This window comes from Plecotus auritus (assembly GCF_963455305.1).
Source record: "Plecotus auritus genome assembly, chromosome: 9".
Taxonomy (NCBI): Eukaryota; Metazoa; Chordata; class Mammalia; order Chiroptera; family Vespertilionidae; genus Plecotus; species Plecotus auritus.
Genome location: NC_137783.1, coordinates 37,190,046 through 37,205,622, shown reverse-complemented (window position 1 = coordinate 37,205,622; position 15,577 = coordinate 37,190,046). Strand labels below are relative to the sequence as shown.

Genomic DNA, 15,577 nt, shown 5'->3' with positions numbered 1-15,577 from the left:
TGCATGAAATTCATGCAAGAATAGGCCTTCACAGCGGCAGCCTGGATCCCTCTCTCACAGCTGCGGGTGGCTTCCTTGATCCTGTGGCTGCAGTCCCGGCTTCATCTTAGCATATTATGCTTTTATTATTATAGATATATTTGGTCATTAGTCCACAATTCTTGGTATCGAGAGTAATAAAGGTATGTTTTTGTGAGGTGAATAAAGTGACTTTTGGAAGTAGGTTAAGGATATGTTTCCAGGATACCCAACCCCATGATTAAAGGGTTGAAACTTTCAGTCCTACCCCTTCTGCTTCTAACCCCCACCTCCAGGGAGGGTAGAGGGACTGGAGTTTGAATCAACTGTCAATGGCAAATGATTTAATCAAACATGACTATGTAATGAAGCCTCCATAAAAACCTAAAGGGACAGAGTTTGGAGAGCTTCAGGATTGGTGAACACATGGAGGTGCTGGGAGATGGTGTGCCTAGAGAGGGCATGGAAGCTCCGCACCCCTTCCCACATAACTTGCCCTGTTATGCATCTGCTCCATCTGGCTGTCTCTGAGTTATATCCTTTTGTAACTGGACAACCAGTGAGTCCATGCTGCCTATCACTACTTGAGCCAATTAAGCAGAGAAAGGGCAAGTTATGAGTATTTATTCCAATATTGCTGGTAGTATGGGAGAACAACAGATCATCCACAAAAATCTGCTCTGCCCCCCTCTATAAGCCAGCCGCTTGTATTGGGTAGAAGGACAAAGATTACATGGGGAAGTAGGCAAAAGGTATGCCAAATGGGCAGTTTGCAGGTAATGCAGGTTGGACATTTGCAAAGGCTGGGGTCTTTGAAGAGCTGGTGGCTCTGGTTTCTGTAACAAAGTTGTTAATCTTTCCATGATAATAGGCAGCTCCTGGATGGAGAGGATGGGCCGCATTTCTAGGTGAGCTCCCAGGTCCCTCGGGTAACTCCCAGCCAGGTTAGAATGTGCTTTCTTTAATCAGGAAAAAAAAAAATCACAGTTAACAGAGCATGACTAATATTTCTTACACTATAATGCTGCTCCCCAATATTCTATTTCTGCCCCTATCACTTATACAGTAAACCAGTGATCTAGTCACATGTTTCTCTGAGTTCTGTAAGTTGCTCTAGCAAATTAATGTAGTGGGTAAAGGGGATTGTGAGAACCTCTGATTTATAGCCAGTTGGCCAGAAGTACACCCTGGACTTACGATTGGCATTCCTAGTTGGAAGGGACTGTCACAACTTCCAATCAGAAGCACAGAAAGCCTGCGCTTGTAGCTGGCAGCTGAAGTGTGAAGGGGTGTGTGGGAGGTGGGGGCAGTCTTGTAGCACTCAACCCTTAACCTGTGGAATCTGACACTATCTCCCAGTAGATAGTGTCTAAATTGAGTTGAATTCTCAGGCACTCTTCTGGTGTCTGAGAACTGTTTGTTGGTGTCAGGGGAACCACAGCACCCCTGGTTGGAATTGGGTCTGGGAAACCTAATTTAGTACCGTATCAAAAAGGCTACAATACAGGACTAAAATTCCTATGGGCCTGGATTCTGATCCCAATTCTGCTACTCTCAAGGTCTGTGTGACCATGAGTAAATCACTGAAGTGCCTACCTTCAAGGCCTGAGTTTGTTTGCCAAAGGATGGAAGTTTCCACCCACTTCTGTCTCCAATCCCTCAAGCTGTGTTCATAACTGAAAAATATTTAAGCCTAATGGCCAAACAGAATTGAGCTTTTATAGAGAGCCTGCTTTCAGACAGCTGACAAATCAGCTTTCTATGGTTTCTGTTAGCCAGAAGCTATACTCACTAGTAAGATAAGGCCCTTGGATCTCAACAAATATTTTTCATTTTTCTAAGTCCTCAGAGATAACTGAGCTCCTGTCTGTCTGTCATGCCTTTGAGGTCACCAGTTGCCTGAAAATGGCCAAGGGTGAAATGCTCACACTACCTGAAAAATCAAGACCAAGATGCTACGGCCCTAAAAAATTCTCTGAAATCCAAAACCCTCCATGGTTACAATGGCATCCAAGTACCTACTCCATGCACCAGAACTCACAATACATACAGTTGATAGACTATTTTTGCCAACCTGTTTTCTTTAAGTTCTGAATGTCTTGGATTCAATATCAGAGGTTTTCTTTGTTCCCTTGTAAAAGGCATTGCCTGACAGGTACAAAGAAAAAAATAGTGAGTGACATGTTTTCACAGAACATATCACCGAAGCTTTATTCTGAAGCTTGAAGCATTAAGTTCTTGAATATATATTTTAAATAAATAGAAAAGAAATGATGGGCTCCCAACAATTGTAAAATTAGAGGTTCTAACGTTATTCTAACAGATGGCATCCAGCTTTGTGTTATCGTGATGGAGTCAGCAACAGTCTTCATTATACAGAGATATTCTTCATTGTATGATCTTCATAACAGGGATTAAGGAAAGGATATAAATGCAGTAATTTAGCAGATCTTATTGTTGGAAAGTGCTCATTTACGCCTAAGTTGCAGCATGACTCTGTTGCTTAAAAAATGTTTTCCTGCTGTTTTTCTAGCAGTAGGGAGAAAACAACACATTATTGTTAAGGTTGTTGATTCTAACTAGCTTTCATTAGTTATAAAAAACCCATAAAGAATCAATAAATACTTTGTTTTTTTCTAAAGAGCATTCAACGGTGGGTACTATTAATGTGTTCATTGTGTCTAAACAGTATTAGCCCAAGAGAAATAATGAGGAAAAACATGAATAGAAAATGGAAACTATTCTCTGTTAGTAATGCTTTCCATGCAATAAAGCATTCACACGAATAACTTGCTTACTACTTATACGCTGGCACAATATTTTAAAAATTCCCTTACAGAACTGGCCATCCATGTTTAATGGGATTTTTCTGCACAAATATTATATAGTCCCTGATGGAGCCATTAGCTGTTCATGGAAACTGTCCATCCTGATCCTATTCCTCTAAGCTAGCCTTACCCATCCCCACACCACAAGGCAAGTAGCCAATTAAAAATGAAAGAAGCAGCCATGGCTGCTTCAGCTTTATCTCAACATAGCTTATTGACCCTGAAAGGCCTATTACAATGCACTGAACATGTTAGGTGCTCAACAAATGCTTCATGTTTAGAAATGAATCCTGGTTAATAACCACAGTCTATGTCTCAAAATTGCTTGTTTGTATAAAAGCTAGATTCAAAAGAATACTGTCTGTGGAAACTGGGCTGAGACAATAAACTCATTGCTTCTTATTCTAATCATTTTTAAGATCACAGATCTATTTAAGAAATTGATGAAAGTAATGAACTCTCTCCCCAGAAAAATTCACATGTACACATATACATTTGATTTTATATAGAATTCTATGTGATACCATAAAAAGTGTTTAAAGCGCATAAACATTTTTAAAACATTTTAAAGATCCCAGATTAAGAATCCTTCAAAACAATAAAACAATAAAATGATCATGGAAATGCTGGTGAATACTTATCAATTTATTTGAGCAAACAATGACCACATTCTTTGTAGTGTTATATAGTTCAATTTTTAAGAACCACCATTATATGCATATTATGAGGCATTAGGTTTGGGGGATGATCTTTTACATCTCAAAGTAAGTTTTAAATCTACCAAAGAAAATAAGCATCTTGAAGCTAAGGGGTCCGTGTCTCTGAATCCACAGTCCCTGGCAACTAGTTGGTATTTGTTGTGTGTATTGGATGAATACATGGTTCTCTTGCAATTTCTGTAAATAGCTATGCTTCATTTAACTGTTTGCATTTAGGTCATTAAATGCTTGCATGGAAGTGCAAAAAGCCTCTGTCAATTGAAGATTATTCAGAAAAGAAGATAAAGTGTATCGCAAATTGTAATGTGAGTCAATGGGAAAAGTGATTTACGCTACAAAAATGAAATTTACACAAAACTAGTGCATAAATCAGGATCTCCTCTCTCTCATGAATAATTTGAGTCACCTAGTATAATTTATAGCCTTTGTCATGAAACCAATTTAAAACCCTATTCCAATTTTAGTATATCTCCTGTTGAAGCTAGCACAAATCCTGATGCAGGAAACTCATCTAAATTGCATAAATTTTTTTCTGGAGTAAGGGATGTAAGTTCTTCAAACACCAGGCATTTTTTGTTTTGTTTTGCTCTTTAGCTCTTTGCTGTGATAAACTTTGAAATTTGCTATATCACTGTCACAGAGAATTATCTTTATGTAAAGGTTATACATAGCTAGTAGCTCCAACTAAAGAAGCAAGTAGCATACTGAGGGCGTCACTTTACTCTTCTTCCGGAAATAGAAAATTCCAACCTCCTGACTGGGAAAAAGATTCATGAGAAAGGATTTTCTTACTCCAAGCAGGAATACCTTATCATGGTACAATCCCGTTTAACAATAGCCTCTCAGCTTCGTTTGAGGTGTCACACTGATTATCCAGGAATTAAGCTTCTTCCATCTATTAATTAGTTTGCTAGGTCCGCTAAAACAAAATACCACAGACTGTATGATTTAAACAACAGACATTTATTTTCTCACAGTTCTGGAGGCTGGAAGTCCAAGATCAAAATGTCAGTAAATTTGATTTCTACTGAAACTTCTCTCTTTGGCTTGCAGTTAACCACCCTCTTGCTGCCTCTTCACACGGTGTTCCTATGCATACTCATCCCTAGTATCTCTTCCCTTTCTTATAAGAACATCAATCCTATTGGATTAGGGCCCCACCCTAATAGCCTCATTTTAACTCAATCACCCCTTTAAAGACTATGTCTCCAAATATTGTTACATTCTGGGGACTGGGACTTCAACCTATGAATGTGGAGAGAACACAGTTCAGCTCATAACACTGTGGATTCCAAGAAACTGACAGCTTAACTTCTCATTACCCTGTCTTTCTTGATTCTGGGACCCATGGTGTTTCTAAACCTATTACATAGTTACTTCAGTTTACTTTTCTAGTGCTGCTAAAGTAACCAGGGGCCAGGAAGAGAGTTCTCTGTAGAATTCTGAGTAATTTGCTTGTTTTACTTGACTTTCTGTGTGTGTGTGTGCGTGTGTATGTGTGCGTGTGTACTCTTCTTGATATAGAAAAAAAAAACTCCTGTCCCTTATTTGAACTTAAGTATCAATAAATCAATGTCAATAATCTCACTTACATCTGTGTAGAACTCCACACTAAGAGGAGAACTGTGGAAGAAAATCCAACAAAAGATAATGAGAAGGGATAGCCATACCAAAGGCAAGGCAACTGTGAGAGAATGATCTTAGAGGAAGAAATGAGATTTAAATGTTACATAGAACTTTTAGGCATGCTGACCAATAAAAGGTCACAGAGTTTGGAAATTAAGAAATCATTGATAATATTAAGAACTCTACTTCAGCGGACTGGAGTGAAGTTTTTGAAGCCAAATGAAATTGGTTCAGATTTTAATAAGAAGTAGTTAATTAGAATAGTGAATATTAGAAAGTATTCAAGATACAGAGAGAAACAGGACAGCAAGTAGCTTGAAGCATGGTTGGGAGAACATGGAGTGCCAACAAATGAGTTTGTAAGAATGGGTGAACATGGCCAGATGGTTATGAAAAGAAGGAAGCATAAAGAAATCAATTTATAATTAGATTAAGAGAGAATATAACAAATGAAGCAATATTTGGAGAGAAAGAAGGGTATCCAAGGGACAAAGTATAGCCAAGAACATAGTGGGAAGTTGCATGGAAGATTTAGTAAAGAAGAGAGCCCACATCCTCCCTTCATCGAAAACATCAGGAAAGAACAATTGTCAGCCTGGCTAAAATGGAAGATATCTAAGCCACTCGTGGGTTGGTAATACCAGATACAAGTAGTACCCATTTAATGCCCATTTGAGATGATGTGTTTCATATGGAAGCTGGAAAAAGGAGAACTTTGGGAACTAGCCTCATCTTCAAACTTCATTTTGCTAAAAAATCAATTAAGCAGTGTTAATTCACCAAATTTATCAGTTCATTTAAAAAATTTTTTCTCTTAACTATTTATAAATTTATAGCAATTAGTACTAGATGAGATTTAACATATTTTTGAAGATTTGAGGGAAGTTTTAGTTGACTAGTTTTCATTTTATTCTTTATACCACCATTTTAAGGAATATTTAATCTGTCAAAGTATCGTGAAATGTCAATCTAATTTTGAACATATATAATATTCAAAAAGTGTTAAATACCAATAATCAAAAATTTTAGTGGTTCCTCTAGGGTTTCAAGTTATATTGATTCTAATACATTTTACTCCTTTTTTGCCTTGCTCAATTTTTGCCGTTTAAAATCCTTTTGCCAATATATCAAGTACCACATCCCACTTATATTGCTATTACAGCAATTAGTCAACAAAATTAATGTGGTATAGTTGCTCTTCTTATTCCTTCAGTTACTTCCAAAGAAAACATACAGTATCCCCAAGATTCAAGGAGTCAATGAAACTGTCAGCTATTGAGTAAGACTCATCACAGAGGATTTTCCAATTCCATCTCTAAAAGCTCTGTTTGGTCTTCAAAAGGCTGGAATTAAAAAATATATAAGTCCACCACTTAGTGCACAGCTATATTACTTGAGCTCTTTATGACTGTTGGAAGAGGCAAGTTCATGATTTCCTCCAAGGGTATTGGGGTCCCAGGGCAGCATCAGTCACAAAGTCACAGGGGACCTGTGATTCCAAGGCTAGGATCAGCTCCACAGGAAACTAGGATGCTAGTACACAAGAGCTCAAAGAAGAACTGAATAGGAGTGGCCACCTGGGGGCTCTTTTAACTAATAGACTGTTTGATCTCTCCTTCATGTTTTGTATTTAGATTTAATGTAGTTCAAACTGAAGTCTTAATCACAGGGCCTATATAATAATCCCATATAAGCAGTTTCATTTCCTTGTCCATCTTTGAATGGTTCCAACCTTTCATTTTTCTGCAACTTGTCAACAAGCCTATGGCTTTAGATGCTTTTCATTGGAGCATAAACATTCATTTCTTAAAAGATAGATATGGAATATATGATACCAAGATACATTTTATGTGGGCAATAACAAAATAGATTATATAAGCATATTTATAGAGTTCTTTGTGGATGGAAGAGGGTATCTCTTGATTCATCCATTTTGGCCTGATATTTGATTGCTGGTATTTGGCCTCATAAGGAATATGGTGCACAGCCCAGATTCAGATTGCAGGGCCATACTCACCAAGTCAGCTGCAAGGTATGTAGGTAGAACAGCTCTCCATAACGGTTAAAAAGTGGAGCCAGGTTTCCCAAGTTTAAGTTCTGATCATTAATAAGTTCAGTTCACTTATTACTCAATATTTGGCTAATTATCTAATCTTTATGTGCCTTTGCTTATAAATATCTTTACACGTAACCAGTATGTATAAACTCATCCAATTCTCACCTAGTTTCATAAAGACATATATATACACATACATACATATATACATATTTGGCACATAATGCACACTCAATAAAGGTATTGTACACATTTGTTTTGTACACATTGGGAAAGACTATAGATCAAAGCTCAGGACCACACATTTTACTTTATAATTTCTTCCCTTCTTGGCTTTTTGCACGGCAAACCTAAAATGTTGAACTTAAATGTCAGGATGTCTCTGATACAGAATCTATCATTCATGCAAAAAAAATGTGTTTTTATAAAATATATTTTTTATTGATTTCAGAGAGGAAGGGAGAGGGAAAGAGAAATAGAAACATCAATGATAAGAGAGAACAATTGATTGGTTGCCTCCTGCATGCCCTACACTGAGGATCAAACCCACAACTCAGGCACCAGGAATCGAACTGTGACCTCCTGGTTCATATGTTAATGCTCAATGACTGAGCCACACTGGCCAGGCCAAAAAAAATCTTTATTGAATGCATACCAAATTATACTTTTTGCTGGACACATAATTTAAAGAACAGTGAAAAATAAAACCAGGGTGGTCCCTACCCTCAAGGAGTTTACAGTCTAGTAGGGAGGACCTCCGACTATAAATGAAGAACAATTGGAATGTATGTGATGAATGATAGAAGGAATGGATCACAAGTGAAACAGATGTAAAATTTAAAGCTTCCATCAGTTTAAACCTGAGCTAATGATCGGTGGCAACTGGAATTTCTGCTAGGCAAGAGTAGAAGTATTTTAGCCTCATAGAAATTATTCATGTTTAGAGTCTCCTTTAATACACTTGTGTCTGTGTATGTTGAGGTAGCTGTAGCAGGATTCACCTATCTCACCAGAGAAAATCAAATACTAAGCAGTGAAATCTTTCCCTAAAAGAAATATCCAGAAGGCGAATGAAGTAGGTACTATGTCACAAAAGATAGAGAGAGGAAAATAAGGAGAGAGTAGAAAAATACTTCCCCTGACTTCTCTCCATGGTCAGTCTTCTCTGTCCTGGAGCCACATTTCTGTGCTGTTTACATCCTCATAGGCAGCTAGGAGAGCTGAAAAGTACATTCCAAAGAGTCCTGGGCTCCTCTGTGCCACTGAACCCCTTCTGTATGAGCTTTGCAGAACATGTCAGGGGCCGGGGAGAAGGAGCATCGATCCCATGGACATAGCTGTGACAAGTTTCTCCATGACTGAAGAAATACAGATGTGCATTAGTAGTATTGGTAACCAGCTGTTTTGGTTTGCCTGGACTGAGTGGTGTCCTGGGATATGAGACTTGCAATGTTAACTGGGACATTCCTGAAGTAACCAGGACAAGGGCCATCCTCACAGCAGGGAAGTCTCACAAAGGTAGGTATCTGTTTTACATTCTAGAGTATCCTCAGTGTGGGGCCCCTAGAAATGAAGTGTGGTAGTTAAATACGGGAGGTTCTGAGGCCAGTCATGTGTTCAAATCCAGCTTTCATTTACAAGCTGTGCAACCTCACACATTTTACCCTTCCTCTGGGAGTCTCAACTTTCTCACTTTCAAAATGGTGATGTATTTCACAGGTTGTTGTAAGGATTAAATAAAATAATGGATGCAAATCTTTCTACACACCTCCTAGCCCACCATCAGCACATTGTATATGTTATTAACTTTAGTAAGTCCTCAACAAATACTTGTTGAATGAATAAATAATTGAATGTATTTTTTACAATTTTATAATGTTTCTGACACTTACAAATATTTTTTCCTCTGGATATTAGGAGCTACAGAATAATGAATATGACACCATATTGCCCATCTCCCTATCCCAGACCACCCCACACCACAGCTCTGCTTAAACTTTCCTAGATCTGTTCATATTCCTTTGAAGTCTCTATATGCCATCAAGGCATGTCTTGAGCAAAAGGACATTTCTTTGTCCTAACAATGGACAGCGTCACTTTTTCTCCATCCTCCCTCACCTTCAGCCTACCTCCTGAGGAAGACTAGGCTACTTTGTCATCATTCCTACATGGGAAATACTTGGTTGATTGAGCTGGCATCCAAGGAGCAAGCAGAAAGGGAAGAAGACAGGATAAAACCACATTGTGTTCTTTCAACAGTGTGGGGAAATATACAATAGGAGCCAGGTCAAACTTAATCTGTCAGGAGAGAGAGGTTGGGTTTCATCAGGCAGATTAGCTTTGAACAAAACCAGAAATGATCAATATTACAAAGGTTTCACTGTATAAATGAGGCAGCCAACAAGTGTTATAACGTCTAATAAGGAAGCATTTTAGTTTCTGAAGTAAAAGATTTCTGGACTCCCAGGGAAAGATGGAAGGAAAGACTTAGAAAAATTACAGAAAATGCATTAATACTACCCATGACTTTCAATGAGCTGGAGAATTCTTCTTGGTGCATTTTAAAACTATACTCAGTAACTCTGATATATCCCTCTTTGAAATCACACACACACACACACACACACCATGAAAGTCACTGGTGCTGTGATCCATGAGTATACATGAAAGTGTATCTCGTATGTCAGGAGTGATGTCAGTGGGAAAGCAAGACTGGGAATCCATGGTGGTGGATAGGGAACTGGACTAGAAGACCAGAAATCTTCATATCAACCCAGTCCTTTTGTGACTGTGACAAGTCATCTACTTCTTTGTTCTTTGCCTGTTCTAACTGCAAAAGGATCACAGGCATTTTTGTGCATTTCTCTTGTCTAGCATACTTGTAGAGAGGAATAAGATCACAAACATGGAGACACTCTTCAGACGATGAGGATATATGTATACTTTATATTATTAATAGTAAATATCAGATTCAAAAATTCTGTCAAAAGGCCAGAAGAGTGTAATTCCTCTGTAATGATAACAGTTCTTTGTACTAAGAAGGCTTTGAATATGAAGGTATTTTTAAGCAATAGGAGGTCACTATATAATCACTCACTACTATATTTTCAAGATCTTGTTCAAGCTAGTTTTAACTTTATTGAAATAATAAGTCCAAGCTTTAAAATATATATTAATTTTAAAAACCCTTTCTATAGTAGATACAATGTAAGCTTATTCTTTGTTTACAAAGCATGTAGTTCACATTGAGAGAAACAAGTGGTTTCTGATTACAAAGCATATTGAAAAATACAACCATCATCAGATAGCATGTGTTGTATAAATAATTCTCAATCACGTGAGTCAGCCAACTACTGTGGATAAAAGTATATTTTTTCAGTCATGCTGGCTATTAATCAATGGTAACACCAATGAACGGAATATAAAACTTCACCCAAAGCTGACTATTGACGTGTTGCACATAATATTGCCCATTCACTGTCCATATAATTAGTCACATTGATAGCTTCAATAAGAGGGCTTTGTTCTTTATATGTTTTTCTGGTTTCTGGGGTACTGAACAGTGTTTTATGAAGGGACTTGAAATCTTTTGTGATTTGAAACTTGGCTCACATGAAAGTCACACCTGGAATAAATAGGTGGAGCCATACTGAGTCTTTTATGAGCATATCAATCCAGTTATATTAAGTAAACGCTGTCATCAATTAAAAGGACACACTGCTTTCTGAATCACTGTGCCTAATGGCATTCAGGAAGTATCAACAGCATAGGGTCAATATGTAGACCTTTCAGAACAAGAGCCCAATTTGCCACTTTATTTTTTGTGCTGCTTAGACTTACTACCTATTCATATCCAGGTTCCTGAATGGTTTCCTCTCTTGAGTGTTAGAAACCAGACAGAATCAGCAATCAATCAGTAATTATGGACAGAGCACCCTTTTTACAAGCTGAGCACTGAGTTAGTCTATGTGGATTTTGACTTGGCTCCTCTCTAAGACAAGATACTCTTTCTACTCTCAAGGAGATTACAGTCTAGTGGAGAAATCAAAACATATAATTGGAAAATTAAATAGCTATGCAAAATGTAATACAGAGCTGAACTATAAGCAACATCAAAAAACAGTAACTGATTAAATGCTAAATGAATAATATTGAGACCAGTGGTTTGAAAACTGTGCTTCAGGTAACTCCAGGTACTCAGCTGGAGGAAGCTCACAAGGCTGTAGCAGAAAAGAAGAGAAGCACCAAATAAGTGAAGCTTCAGCCAAATCCACCATTCTGGCTTCTACTCTCTCACTCTTTGTTTTTGTTTTTGTTTTGTTTTCCTTTTCTATGTATGTTGATTTATTTTCTCTAGAAGATCTTCTCATACAATTTCATACCAAGAAAGGGCCTCAAATTTGTGATTTTAGAAACCACTGATACATTTTTAAATGCTATAAATTTCAAAATCACATAGTGTAATCTCTATGACCTATTGTGGTATCAGAAGTTTCCTTGGTGGAGAAAGTCTGAAGACTTGACAGGTGTAAATGATTTGGATAGTTAGAAAATTTCCAGCTTAATAGCTTCTATAAAAAACACTAATATGCCTGAATAAGTGGTAGTCCAGGAGCTATGCTGTGGTTCGGGTGTGGTATCTTATAGTCTAGATTAGGTAAAGTTGCTGTGCAAGAGTGACTTAAGAGGCATTATCTTGGAGGGAAACCATATCAAAATCCACACAGACAGTCACTATTTCATAGGAAGAACCCATGTACACAGATGCAAGACAGGTATCAGCAAATAAAGTGGAGAACAAGAAGTTTGCAGCAAATGGACAGAGCTTGACTGGCCTGACAGGAAGTCAGTGTGAGTGCAGTTCCTGGACCAGCTAAGGCTAACACCAGAGCTAGATTAGTTTCAGAACTAAGAGTGAGAGTCCTGGCTTGCTAAGAAACACTGGACTGGAAAAACATGAGTATGGAGTCCTCTTCTCCCAAAGATCCTTTACTCTTAAATTGAGTAGGCAGCCTCTTATCAGAGAGATGAGCAGAGAAAGCTCTAGATGTCCTGATACCATTTTTCTCTTCAGCTGACCTTTGGGCTAGAGACCAGGGTGAATCAATTCTGCTGTTATTGCCTGAGAGATAAAGTTTTGGGAAGTTAAATGCATTACTCAAAGCATTTGCAGTTAATAACATAATTGGTGTGTATTTTCTGAGCACAAGTAATATGCTTTTCTAGATTACACAGATAAATAAATATACAAACACATCATAAGCATTATTGAACTACAAGCACAAAAATTGGTAATTTAAGCATTGAAAATATTATTAGAAGAAGAGGTGAGTTTCTTGTAGAATTAAAGATAATGAACAAACAAATCTCAGAAAAGACGAGAACAGGGCTAAGATTGGGAGAGTCTCAGCAGCAGAAGCCTGAGGACCTCCTCTCTGGAGGCTGCCCTTGAAGATTCCAACTTGCTTTCATGTCTGCATGACTCCAGTCACCCCTTTTCAAGTTCTCAGGAAAGACAGTATCATTGGCTGTTACCACGGAGTTTTAATTCTTGAGATATTCCTATCTAATAAAAAGGGTAATATGCAAATTAACCATCATTCCATCACAAAGATGGTAGCACCCATAGCCACAAGATGGAGGTGCCCAGTCCTCTCAGCCCCGCCGAAATCCCCCAGTCCCAGGGGGAAGCTGCTGAGAGTGGGCAGCATGAGCAGCCTGGCAGAATGCTTGCTTCGTTGCCGCGGCGACGAGGCAAGTGTTCTGCACCGGGCGCAGATGGGCCTCTGGCCAGGCCAGGGCGAGGAACACTTGCGTCGTTGCCCTGGTGACGAGGCAAGCATTCCGCACCCGGCCTCGGATGGGCCTCTGGGCCATGGAGAGCCTCTGGGCAGCGGGCATGGAGCAGCCAGGCCCCACAGAGAGCTACTGGTGCACTGATTCATGCGCAGGGCTACCAGTCAAGTATAACAAGGAGAAAGGGTAAGTAGAACTAGGAGAGCTCTGTGAACCAGGAAGCCTCTACAGTATGTAACTATTGCATATACTATATTCACTGGTTTAGGAGTCATGGGAACAGACATTTATGATGTACTGAAATACGATGACCTCCATCAGTCACATATAGTGCTTGTTGATGACTTGAAAAATTGAAACAAAGGAAGTTTCTCTGCTTTTGACTGTTTGGTAGAGCCCAGTAATGAGATGAGTGTTCCTCCAATATGTTCTTAGAACATGTTCATGCTTACCCCAGGATTGTACATACTATTATAATTGCCTTTTTGGCAGGTTGCCTTTTTTTTTTTTTTTTGTCCCTAGACTGGCTGGAAGCATCTCAAGAAGAGGGCCTGTTTCTTGTTCACCGCTGCATCTCTAATTCCTATACTACAGTTAGAGGATTAACAAACATTTCTTACCTGTTGAATGAAAAATATGCATGTCAGTCTCAGATGGACTTACCTATTGGTCAGACACAGGAAAGGTGTGCATTCTCCAGGCAAAGGTTTTGAGTAAAATAACAGGAGAATAGAGGAAGATGAGACCCTTGATCCAGGACTCATACCATGAAAGTGGGTGGGAGGCTAATTAGAAATAAATCACACAATAAGGACATGGGAAGCAGATCTCCATGACAGAGACTGAAGCAAAGGAGCCCTGGAAGGTGGTTCTGATCTCAGCCCATCATGGCCCCTAAGGCAAAGAAAGCCTGGCTGATCTTACTAAAGGTTGGAGCTGTTATCTCCAAACAGGTTCTGCAACATCAAATGCTGGGTGCTCTTCCATCTACACTTCCTCTTCCAAATGTGTGTCCTAAAAGGAGAGAGGTAAATAGGAAGGGGGGTGGCTGTGTGGTTCCCCTTGAGCCTCATCCCCTACCCAAAGGGAAATGGTCAATATTTAACTTTCTGTATATAGCCCTTCCATAAACTTTTTATATAACACCTGATTTCCAGACAATCTGATTATATCTGCTGTTCCCCAGGGGGATTTCTTTAATTGTAGAGGTGAGGAGCTATCCTTTTCTAAATTAAGTCATGATGGTCATACAGCCCACGGATGAAATTCAATAATAACAAAACCACCTCCCATCCAGCTTCCATTGAGGCCCTCTAGAAAACAATGCTTCTCTGAACAATGTTGCCAATATAGCTGAATTTGACGCAAACACTAGCAAAAAACTCAGGTCTTCCATGATTATCCTTAGAGTTAACTGAGCATGCCTTCTTGTGGATCACACTTATCTACTCCGAAACTTTTTAAGTCAATTATTTTATTTAGGGAGATAAATTACTCAAATGTTAACTTGTTGTAGGCAAAGGAAAGAAACATATTAAAAGTCAGGTGTGTTGGTAAAGGAATCAGAGTACTAAAGGCTCTGCCCAACAAATATTCTGAATCCAGGATTTCTGTATTTCTCCATGCCTCAATTTCTCCTGATTCACTTGCTATTCAAAAGATTCTGGAGACCAAATGAGATAGAACTGCTTTGGTTTTATCAACCAAGAGTCTTCAGATCTTCTCTCAGCCAAGGCATCCAGTGATATAATTTATGTTTCAGATTCCTCTGAAGGATTAGAAAGTCTTTTTCACATCTCATTACCAAGCTCTCTGCTCTTGGTCCTCTTTCCCATGTACTCATTCTTTAGGCATTTTCTCATCTCCTGATCAAGATCATTGCAATGACCAAAAAATTTCAGAATGCTGTGATTTTTGTGAAATTCCTTAAGTGTTAATCAAGACGTTGCATTCTTCAGTGTGCAAGTGTGGAGATAAGTCAGGATGCATCTTTAGGAGAAGGTGATGGAGCACAGCAGAGCAACCTGCCTGGCGGCCACACCAGAAAGGCTAAAGCGGAATTCACTAGTGAAGACGCCTCATCCCAAGGCCCACTGGCCAGGGTGCCATAGCCGGGACAGCTCCACAAGGAGAACACTCCTATGCCCTCCACTGCTGACCCACTTTACTCAGAATTTTTAAGGTATAATTGTTATAACATAGTATAATATGACTGTTTGTTTACCTTCTTAACATTATTGCTCATGCTAATTAATTGCCTGATCTTTAGAATCAAAACCAGAGTCCCCTAGTGGCCAGGATGACGACCCACAGCTGATACAAACAAGGGGGCTGGAGCCCAGGAGAGGAAACTTCATCTATTCTGGCAGGAAACCCAAAAAGGGAATCTGAACCAGGAGGCAGACAGCTTCTACAGTAACATAAGTACCAAAGAAAAAGATGAGAATATCATAAAATATAGAATACATAAAAATGTAACTATTTGAAACCAAATAGTAGCTCTGTCCTTTAATAAAGCATTATATTGCCTTCTC

The 15,577-nt window shown here is 38.8% G+C and overlaps 1 pseudogene across 1 annotated transcript; it reads right to left on the bottom strand.

Annotated features, from left to right (window-relative positions):
- Positions 1–14,794: 14,794 nt before the first annotated feature.
- On the bottom strand, positions 14,795–15,032 carry LOC308257808 (COX assembly mitochondrial protein 2 homolog; annotated as a pseudogene). Its single transcript has one exon. The product of its transcript is annotated as a COX assembly mitochondrial protein 2 homolog (transcript).
- Positions 15,033–15,577: the final 545 nt, after the last annotated feature.